A 10232-nucleotide genomic window follows, 5' to 3' on the forward strand; every position below is an offset into this window, starting at 1 on the left:
AACACAAGTAAATCCTAACCACGACAACGCATAACTACACATAACCATTTCGCAAAGTCATAACTTTTAACATCGTTCGAAAATTTACGAATACGAAACAAATGTAAACTATTGTCAATGGTTTCAAAAATCAATACAAGTTGTCACAAAGTCGAATCAAAGAACAAATGCATAAACCCTAGAAAATACAACTACCTACACTGGGGTGAAACCGAAGAGACTAGCCGCTCATGATTGGGTGGACGCGATCACCGGCCAACGAACACGAACACAGAGCCATGACCTTGAGTCTTCAAGAGTGGTGGAGGTTAGGGTTGAAGGTGATGATGGAAGGTTGAAGATGGTGGTGATGGTGGAATGATTGAAGGTTAGGGATTATGGAGAATTGGTTAGGGTTTTGATGTTAGAGGTGAAAGAAAGATGTTAGGTGTGTATTAGAGAGGTAGGTGGGTCTCTTAGATGATGATTAAATGATGTTTTTAACCCCCATGACTTGTAACTCTCGAATAATGGCCCCCGGAACCGTTTCAACTCGTCAAAATATCAAGAAAACACAAGTTTCACGATTGAACAAACGGGAGCCCGTCGTCGACGGCCCAGACCACGTCGGTGACGCCCTCTAGATTTGCTGATTTTCAGCGACGGCTTGTTTGACTGGTTACGGGCAAAGTTGGCTGACGAGAGTTTCTAGAGCCTATCCCGGACGGCCTAGAGCCCGTCGGCGACGACCTCTCCAACTTCAAATCTCCAATTTTCCATTTTGCACTCCCATTTGATCCGTAACGCGTCCCGATTGTCCCTTTTTCATCCCGATGGCTCGTAAAGCTCCCAAAAAGCACCTTAAACCTCGTTAAACCTGCAAAACACAAATCTAATTAAAAGTAGGTTTTTCAAGATTAAAAGTCGAGTAAAAACCCAAACTTAAACATATACAAGCATCGTTATTCGACCACGTATCACGGATACAAGTATGAAGATCGCTAGAGATGTGAAAACAATGGATAGTATTAACATGAGTCTTACGACTAAGAGCTTCGGCCACGACATTCGTTTTGCCAGGATGATAGCGAATCTCGCAGTCGTAGTCGTTAAGCAATTCCACCCATCGTCGCTGACGCATATTCAGTTCCTTTTGGTTAAAGATGTGCTGCATGCTCTTATGGTCAGTGAAAAACCACACACTTAGAACCATATAGGTAGTGTCACCAAATCTTTAACGCAAAAACAACTGCGCCAAGCTCAAGGTCGTGGGTAATATAGTTTTTCTCACGTATTTTGAGTTGGCGGGAGGCATAAGCGATGACCTTGTCCCGTTGCATGAGCACACAGCCCAAGCCACGGTTCGAGGCATCACAATATACCACGAAATCGTCATTCCCATCAGGGAGGGCGAGTACATGAGCATTACAGAGAAAATTCTTCAGAGTCTAAAAATATTCCTCTTGCTCGGGACCCTAAGCAAAATGTTTCTCTTTCTGAGTCAACGAAGTGAGAGGAACGGTGATCTTGGAAAAGTCCGAGATGAATCGACGGTAATAACCCGCTAATCCTAAGAAGGAACGAATCTCAGATGCAGATTTAGGTGTACTCCAATTCTTCGCAGCTTCGATTTTAGAAGGGTCAACATGGATTCCTTGTTTACTAACAACGTGCCCGAGAAATTGTACTTCATCAATCCAAAACTCACACTTATAAAACTTTGCGTACAAGCATTCACCACGTAAAAGTTCTAACATAAGGCGTAGATGGCGTTCATGATCAGCTCGACTTTTTGAATAAATAAGAAAATCATTAATAAAGACTATCACAAAACGATCCAAATAGGGTTTACAAACACGATTCATAAGATCCATGAACACGGCTGGTGCATTGGTCAAACCAAAAGGCATAACCACGAGCTCGTAGTGCCCATAACGAGTGCGAAACGCGGTTTTGGGGATATCATCTTCGAGAACACGGAGCTGATGATAACCAGATCGGAGGTCGATTTTCGAGAAACAGGACGCGCCTTGTAGTTGGTCAAATAGATCATCAATACGAGGGAAAGGATAACGATTCTTTGACGGTGAGTTTATTCAGTTCACGATAGTCGATACACATACGAAACGAACTATCCTTCTTCTTAACGAATAATACAGGAGCACCCCAAGGAGAGGTACTTGGACGTATAAAGTCTTTGTTGAGCAGTTCCTGTAGTTGACTAGATAGCTCTTGCATCTCAGAGGGTGCAAGTTGGTACGGGGCCTTGGCGACAGGAGTCGAACCAGGGATGAGATCAATACGAAAGTCGACAGATCTAGGAGGAGGAAGACCAGGAAGATCTTCAGGAAGACATCGGGGAAATCACACACTACTGGAACATAGCTTACACTCTTTCCCTTGTCCTTTTGTTCCACCACGTGGGCCAAGAAGGCAAAGTACTGTTTACGTAAACACTTGTTCGCTTGAGTGCATGACATCAACTTCAGTCCTTTAGAAGGTCGGTCTCCATAGACATGCAAAGTTTCACCAGACGGGAGAGGTAAATGAACGTACTTCTTGTGGCAAGCGATTTCGGCATGGTTCTTACGCAACCAATCCATGCCGATTATGATATCAAAAACTACCCAATTTCATGGGTATGAGGTCAATAGCAAAGACGTGGTCGTTAAGAGTTAAGGAAAAACCATTGAGAATAGAATCAACTAGAACAGACTTACCATCGGCAATCTCAACAGAGAACGACTGAGGTAGTTTAGAGCGTGCACAATTTAACAAAGATTCAAATTCTACGGACACAAAGCTTCTGTCGGCACCAGTATCAAATGGTATCGAAGCGTAAAGGTTATTGACGAGAAACGTACCATTAATGACATCATTGTCTTTACGAGCCTGGTTTGCATTGATGTTGAACGCTCATCCTCGAGCGGCTGGCTGTTGCTCCTGGTTCAGCTGGGGACACTTGTTACGGAGATGAGTAGTGTCTCCACACTTATAGCATGCACGAACATTGTTGACTGGTCTGGGATTCTACGGGGCTGGTAGGGCTAGTTGGGCTGGCTAAACTGGCGGTGCTTGCTGGACCTGGTTGGCTTGACGGCAGTAGGGGGTTGTGTGACCATAGCGATTGCAATTGGTACACAAACGACAAGCAGAGTTAGCCGGGTGGTGAAAATTACAAGTCGCACACTTGGGATGGACTCCAGTGTACGGCTTCTTGTTGTCCGGAGCCGGAGGATTAGTAGCAGCAGCAGCAGGCACAATAGTATTGCCTGCAGGGTTTGCGTTCGTAGCAGGGACAATGGCATTGCAACCAGAACACTGAGACTTTCGTTTCTTGTTTCTGTTGCCACCGGGCTGCAAGGTAACTTGATTCGCTGATTTCGAAGGAGCAGGGGTAGCGAACTGTTTGTCACAGACACGGTTGTTGTTCAAACTTGCTGCAAGACGGTAAACTTCTTCAATAGTGTCGAGCTGAGCTGCTTCAATCGAGTCACGCATGGCAGGAGGTAACCCATTAATGTACTTGGTTATCATGCGTGTCGGAGTAGAAACCAAGTGAGGCACGATTATTCTGAGTTGCTTAAAATGGGTAGTGTAAGCCAAATTGTCATCTCCAACCTGCTTGAGGTGCCAGAACTCTTCCTCAAGCTTTAGCTGTTCATGGGGAGGGCATAATTCGAGCATCATAAATTCTCGCACCTCAGCCCATGGAAGAGCATAAGCTTCTTCGTTGGAGCGGATGTTTCTCTCGTTTGCCCACCACTCTAGAGCTCTACCTTGAAACATGCCAGTTGCACTCCTAGTCTTTAAGTGTTCTGGGCACTCACTGTTGATGAAAGTAACCTCGATGCTGTCGAACCACTCCAGCATTGCGGTCACCCCATCACTGCCCGTGAAAGGCTTAGGGTTGCAAGAGACAAAGTACTTATAGTTGAAGCTCACAGGCTTTGACTTCTCTGTTTTAGAGTCCACAGAGGAGGGAGAGTGTTCGAACCATGGATCTCAGAGACGATCTTTCACATAATGCGAGCAATCTGATCGGTCATGAAAGACATCATTTTCTTCCGAGAGTTGGCCCTGTATCTCTTGAGAGAATCGGATAATTTACAGGAAGACATCTAAAGATCCAAGAAAAAGGATCGTATAAGTCTAGATCATAAAGTCTCGCTCAGTAGTATAGCTTCATGAATACGTAACATAGCATAAGTTTCACCAAATGATCGCACAAAGACTCAAGTTACAAAATGTTCAACAAGTTTCACATAGCATAATACGTTTAACATTCTCACTACAAGTCCTCAAAACACCGAATTTCGCATGGCATGTGGCACGAAAGTTTGGTAACACGTTGGAAACACTTATATATAGGAAGTATCAGCGGCGTATCCACCATGTTTCATCCATGTTATGCCCGTCTCGTCATTCAGTGTCATGTTACATATCTTGTTTTGCCAGCCATAACAGTACACTCCATCGTTTTCATGCGCTTCAACCGGTTATGTACACATAGATCAAGCAAGTAGTTTCACATAGCATAACGTTCAACTTCCTCACCACAGGTCTGCAAAACACCAAATTTCGCATGACACGTGGTACGAAAGTTTGGTAACATGTTAGAAACACTTATATATAGGAAGTACTAGCGGCGTATCCACCATGTTTCATCCATGTTACGTCCGTCTCGTCATTCGGTGTCATGTTACGTATAGTGGGTTTTGCTACCCACAACAGTACATTCCATGACTTTCACGCGCTTTTACTAGTTACGTATGCATTTAAGGTACTCATAGACTAAACAAGTAGTTTCACATAGCATAATGTTCAATCATGTTTCCCATAGTTTAATCAAGACCCCCATGTAGTATAACACGGTGAATAAAGCTTCATAAATTTAGTTCGATCCTGAGAGATTACGATTATTAATGTTTTAGATTGCGGAGATACGTGCGATTCGTGTAGAAGTCTTGATACGAACAAAAAATCAAGTTTAAAAGCAGATGTAAAATCGAGAAAACATAAAAGATAGGCTGATAAAACATAGGATTGTTCCGGGTAGAGGAACGCTGACTAACCAAAGTAAATCGAACCCCTTTTGAATTGAGGCAACGTGCCTTGACTTACTTAGATAAATACGTCATCGATGTTAGGTCTACAATATTTGTCCTATTGGTCATTACACGCCCCTAACTGATTGGGAGTTTCGAGACTTTGGTGAGACTGAAAATCACAGAGTGGGACTAGTTATCAAGATGTGAGTTTCACCTCTAACTTGACAACGTCGTACCCTAATAGTGTCGGTACTTATCAAAAGACAAGACCTACTAGAATATGATATGGACATTTCCTGTCAAGGTTTGGATGTCCCTCCTGACTTGAGGGTAAATCTCGTGCAAAATACAAACACTGCTCAATAGTCTTTTCGAAACGTTCTAGTGTGTATTGTGACAGCCTTAGGAAAGGCATGTAAGTTTAACAGGAAATGTGTTGCTAGGAATCAAGTACGGTAGAATGCATAAGTCTTAAACAACAGATAAGAGTCAAGTTTCCTAGAACTACAGACTAGGCAAAGCATTCCTACTATTCCTAATTCCCTATAGTTATGGCTCTAATACCAATGTATCACACCTCAACCGATGGCGGAAATATCAGGGCACGACACAAAGCGTTCAGATTGCTCAAGAGTTTCCATGACACTAATAGTTTCAATAGTAATTAATCAAGTTTCATAACATTGTTTAAGCATCAACCAAGTATCACAACCACAAAATATCAATTACATAACATTTCAAATATTGTTCAAAAGTTTCTAAATTAACTAAGATATGTTTCTAAGCAGCATCCTAGCATGTTTCTTGGTTTCCTCAGCTACTATCAACCTGCACCATGTATTAAAATACTATCAACAATAATGTTGGCGAGTATACAAGTTTGAGTACGTAATAGCATAATAGTTTAAAACGTTCCAAACACTCATATCCGCCATGAAAACATATAACAAGTTTCACCATGCTAAGCTAACGCAGTCCCTATGTAACACGCATTTCCAACGCAATTAACATAGCAATCCCAAGAGTCTAGTGGGAGCTATAAACGTTCATTGCCTTTCCCAAAGTCTAACGGGAGGTTTGATCTTAACAATACCCAAGAGAATAGTAGGCGGGGCATTACAACCTATAGCATATGCATAGTACCATAATTATTAAGACATGTCACATACAAGGATTAAACGTCACCTAGCATATAAGTCTCAAGTTTCACAAGTATCCTGTTTCCATGTTTACTACGGATAGAGTAAGTTTCCAATTAAGTTTCGAGTGTCAACTATCAAGTTTATAGAATACATGTTGCATCCCAAAAGTGTTTAAAAAGGGATCGAGTATACTCACAGTGGGTGCTAAGTATCAACACCAACTAATTGGATTGAAGGGAGTGCTGGAGTTAGCCTGATAATAGCATAACAGTATAAGCGTTGAACAGAAAGTCGAATCGTGCAAGGTGTCGAACAGGTTTCCTGATTGGATGGTCATCCAGACGAATGGTCATCCGGTCAGATGACCATTCGACCCAGATGGAGCCCATTCAATCGAACGTTCGTTCAATCGGTAGTGTGTTTTGCGAAATGTTTCAACTTTTGAAGTTTTCGTTGTAGTATAAGATCAAGTCATTCAATCGGATGGTCATCCGGTCGGATGACCGTTCAATCGGATGACTATTCGAGTGAAAGTTTAATAGTTTGAATTTCTGATTCAAATAATTTAAGTGTTGAGAGTTACAGAGAACAGTCACTTGGTCGGATGGTCATTCGATCGGATGGTCGTCCGATCGGATGATTGATGTGTGTCGGTGTGTATATATTTTTATGTATATTTTTAGCCCTTTTTAACACTTTAGTCAAGTTTTAAATTTATAAAACACGATATTCTACTAACACTAAACACACATATGGGCAAGTGCACCCATCGTGAGCGTAATATAGCGTTGGTAAGATACCGTGGTCGTCCAAGGACACAAGAGCTTTTAGTACCGGTTTATCCTCAACGTCTAATCAAATCAAAAGTCAGAAAAAGGTTTAAACATGAAAATAAAAACTAAAAATGCTGAAAATAAAAATAAAATAAAAACAGATAGACAAGATGAATCACTTGGATCCGACGCGCCTTTAGTGTATCCTTTGATTATTTCCGCACTTTTGCACTTTTTAAGAGATTATCTTAGCTATTGTAGTAGGCCCCTCTTTTGAAGGTGACGTTACCCTCAACCCAGTAGTTTGAGTCAGCAAGGATACAATCCTAAAGGAGGCTGATGGCCCCGTGTGTAGAAGCGTATATGTACTATCAAGATTTTCTTGGATTTTGCGAATCTTTGCGTTGACCATGGCCCCGTGTCTGGTGGACACGCCCCCGTGTTGGGTGATAGAAGCTTCTACAACTGTCTTTTCTGTAGACACTTGGGCACGCCCCGTGCTCATTGAGCACGGGGCGTGTTCAGCCTCCTGTTCTCTTGTTTTTGCTTGGGAAGATACTGTCGAGGGGTCGGTCATGCCACGTTTATTCCTTTTCTTGTATTATTGTTAGATTTGGCTGCATTTTTGCTTCTTTTGTTCATTTGAGCTCATTTAATCCTAAAAATACAAAAGGAAGACAAAAACACACTTTTTCCAACATTAGTACTAAAAAGGGTTAGTTTTATGCCTCATTTGATGTAATTTATATGTTGCATTTTACACACATCAAATACCCCCACACTTGAATCTTTGCTTGTCCTCAAGCAAAACTCTTTACAATGTGGCTTACACTCCCAAATGGAATGGGTAGAAGAGAAGGTTTTTGGGCTTGTCTTTGAGTGTCGGGATTCCAAGATCTTTATTAGGCTTTATTTTTATGTTATTTACAATCCTATTCGTTGTGATTTATTTAGAACAATTACATAAGAGAAATTATTTAGTTGGGCATAACGTGCCTCTTTAAAATTACATTTATATACAAGTTCACATACCTCACGGGAGATCACTCAACACTCGGCCGAAGATGTATTTGTGAAACACTCGAGACCGGCATGGAACTTACTTTTACCATATGCTTTCCAAACAATCAATCCTCCTCCTTTTTAAATACAAACCTTTGTAGATATTAAGAGGACTTTTGGATGAGAAATAATACTTTTTAATTACTTTTAATCTCATCCATTGATCTTGAAATAATACGATCCCGACAATGCAAGTTGTCGTTATAATTTTCAAAATTCAATACACAATAAACGAAATAATATAATCATATGATTCTACCACGTACGTTTATAAATACAAGTTATTCAAAGTTCGGTTCCGGGATAAAATATTAATTAATACAAAACAATAAAACTTATATTTTTCGCCACTGTTAATCGAGTCTCATGTTTAACCCGCTGACCCGAACCCAAAGCAAGACTGAACCGTGACTGAACCGGCTGACCATCTTTGACCGAGTTGACCCGACAGTTGACCGAGTTGTCTGTTTAACCGAGCTAACCCGTGCCATGAAACCCGAACCAACTGAAATAACAAAAACAACTAGACTTGAATCGACACTTAACCGATATAATACTTGAAACCTGAATAACCTGAACTGAACCGAGAACAGTAGACCCGAGAACCAAAACTGAATCGGAACTAGCTGAAACCAAAACCTGAATTGAAGTAACCCGAGATAACACCACCACTGCTGCCGTGACGCCGGACGGCCTGAAGCCGTCGTCGGCATTGCTCCATCACCATCTTCATCATTGACTTTGCGACACTTCGTCGCCAAACAGACTTGAAAAGAGGAGAAAGGGAGTAACCGGGAGAAGGAATTGGAGATGTGTGGTCGGGGTTCCGGTGTGTCTGCCAAATAGAATTAGGAGAGGAGGAGGGGGTCTCGCCCGTCGGAGAGGACCACCGGCAACCGCCGACTCCACCGTTTTGCCGGTCACCGGTCCGATGTGGGTGGGTGGTTGAGGGAGACAGTGGGTGAGGGTTATGGTTGTGTGGATGATTTTCTTGTGTTGCAGGTTGGATTGAGAGAGGTACAGGAGATGTAAGTGGTGTGTCTGATGTATAGCTCGAGAGAGAGACAGAGTTCTTGGTGAAGGCTAGGGTTTGAGAGATGGATTTGAGAGATGAAGATGAAGATTAGAGATGAGAGAGGAGAGAGGAGAGAGGATTATAAAAGTCAGTGACTTAAAATGAAGAGAGAGGAAGATTTGACATTTGGGGTAAATGACCAAAATACCCCTTTTTCTGATTGGTTGAGAGTGGTTCTCGCGGTTCTTACAACTGGAGGTGGTTTTCATTTTAGCGCTCCCCTATATAGAATTGCGCTAAAATAAGAACCACCTCGAGTTGTAAGAACCGTGAGAAATTTTTGATCCGGGGTGAGGTGGACTAATTTTTTTTCATAAACGTAGATGCGTGTATTATAAACACATTTGTAAAAAAATTCAAAAAAAAATGTCGTGTGTGTAGTTTTGAGCACCACAAGTTTGTGTTTACGAGTACCGTAAATTTTCCGGTTAGATTTACGGTACCTGTAAACACAAACTTGTGGTGCTCAAAACTACATACACGACATTTTTTTTTTGAATTTTTTTTACGAATGTGTTTATAATACACGCATCTACGTTTATGAAAAAAATTGGTCCACCTCGCCCCGTACGGTGTAGTTCTCACGGTTCTTACAACTCCAGGTGGTTCTCATTTTAGTGTTCCCCTATATATATATATTTGATAAGGAATGTCACAAGAAAACCGAGCTTGTTACTAAAATAAAGGGTTAAAAATAAAAAAGGTTTTGGTGGTTAAAGGGTGTTTGTTTTGTGGGTTTTGAAATGAAAATGTTTAGACTCAAAGGGGTTAACTAGTGGGATTTTGGGTAGGTGGTAAAAAAAAGAAAAATAATGGTGTTGAAAGAAAAAGGGTTAGTCCTAATGCCTCCATCATTTACTTACTTGGGTTTAAGTTGGCAAGGACCAAGAATGTATCGTCATGGCAAGTTCTAGAGTCGTAAGAAACCAAGTGGCTATTCACACAAGAAACGAAAAATGAGCATTTAGTTTAAAGATGTATATTTGTATGCTCAATAAAGGCTCAAAACTCACTTTTTGTGGGAATGGTTTTTTTATGTGATCTAGTATATATAATCAAATTTTAACTAGATTTGTTATGTCGTTTCATAATTTTCTTATGTTGGTTCTTTTTATCACGACGTTATCGGTTGTAAATTTGTAAAAATATA

The sequence above is a fragment of the Helianthus annuus genome, chromosome 9 (assembly GCF_002127325.2).
Source record: "Helianthus annuus cultivar XRQ/B chromosome 9, HanXRQr2.0-SUNRISE, whole genome shotgun sequence".
In the NCBI taxonomy this organism is placed as follows: domain Eukaryota; kingdom Viridiplantae; phylum Streptophyta; class Magnoliopsida; order Asterales; family Asteraceae; genus Helianthus; species Helianthus annuus.